This window comes from Lactuca serriola, chromosome 1, assembly GCF_051521515.1.
Source record: "Lactuca serriola cultivar US96UC23 chromosome 1, Lser_US96UC23_V15, whole genome shotgun sequence".
NCBI classification, from domain to species: Eukaryota; Viridiplantae; Streptophyta; class Magnoliopsida; order Asterales; family Asteraceae; genus Lactuca; species Lactuca serriola.
The window spans coordinates 130,637,212-130,638,914 of record NC_136408.1 but is presented as its reverse complement, the minus strand read 5'-3'; positions in this window follow the sequence as shown (position 1 = coordinate 130,638,914).

Genomic DNA, 1,703 nt, shown 5'->3' with positions numbered 1-1,703 from the left:
AGAAAAGAATTCCTAAATCTTCAATCCAAGGTTGACCAAATTCTGGCCACAGTCAAGTCTACTGACCCGCAATCTGAAAACAATCATGTGTCGCAGTCCGTGATCAAAAGGATTGAATGACTGGAAATAAGGGAACGACTAGCTGCTGAGAGAATCTCTCTCAAGGTGGAAATGGGAATTCGGTCCCTTGATAACAATCGTCAAGCGGATCACAAAGAATTCATGGCTGCTGCGGAGCGCCTCATCTCTGAGGTATCCGCAATCAAAGACAACTTGCAGACAGCCATTACGGACCAATCTACCCTGTCTCAGAAACTGATAGCTGAGACTCACACTGCCTATGAGTCCACTATTTCAGTCCTCCATGCAACCATCAACAGACTCCGACGATCTTTATCCTTAATCTTCCATGGCCCTGGAATTCTTCAACTGACCAAGGAGATTCATCAGCTACACTTTAACACCTCCATCCCTGACAATCAGCAACTGGCTGATGTTCTCAAAGCCCAATTCCAGGAGGTGTGTGCCAAAGTCGATGGATTTAAACAATGGATTGAGGAGGCTCTGGGTCTGAACTCCTCAAGAGGGGGAAGCGAAGAAGTACATAGAGAAGAAGAACACCATGAAGAAGAACGTCAATCCAACAGTGTATCTCAGAAAATCCCTTCACCGTAACCCTCACCACATCCATCCCATCACAAGAGTCCAAGCCATCAATCTCCTCCACAACAAAAAATCGTTACTTCCCCTGAACGACCTGAAACTCCACCTCATTTCAAGAATCTTGCTGAGTATATGTCATCTCCAAGCTCAAATGACTCCCCAATCTCTAAACAGAAGAAACCTGACTGTAAAGCAGCTAAATTTGCTGAGCTCATATGGAGAGAATGTGGTTTTGACACAGTTATGGATGAATCCTTGATAAACTGTTGGTTCAATCGCAACCGCAGACTGCTGGATGACGACTACAAACCATACCTCACATATGTTGAACCTACCCCTGATGGCTACTGGGATGTTCCTATCTCCCCAAATGCTAAATACTTCACAGTATTTGAGCAATTTGACTGGAGCCTTCCTGATCACAAAAGACTGCCAATGGAGTTCGAGAGACTAAACCAATTCTATGCAAAGCATGCCTCTCCCATTGAGAAGATCTGGTCCAATGAAAGACCATCAGCAGTCAAGAACTTCAAACCTCGCAAATTCATTAAGGATGACTTTGTGCAATACACACTCACTAGAAGGAATCATGACTATGTCCGCACCAAAGTTGACTTCCTCTGTATGAACCCAGAAGAAGTTTTCCTGATAGCAAACGTGCTCCAGAACAAGTGTGAAAAGCATCCAGAGATGAAGATAGCACTTGAAAGGGCAAGTACTTACCTGAAAGAAATTGTTTGTGACTTCACAAAGATCGATGCGGATATCCACCTAGTCATTTCCAAAAAGTTTGATCTATCTCCACTTAATCCCGCACCGATTCCAACCGAAGGTTATGAAGAAAGATCCTTAGGTGCAACAAACTTCCCTGAACTAGGATTCATCTTCAAAAGGAAGATCGACCAAGTCAAATACTTCATTCCCATGGTCTCCATGAACCGACTCACAAAGAAACAACTTGAAATCTACCGAACCACAGTTGAAAAACCGAAACATACAACTGCCGAAGTCAAGTTTGAGATATTAAGGAGGATCACTTG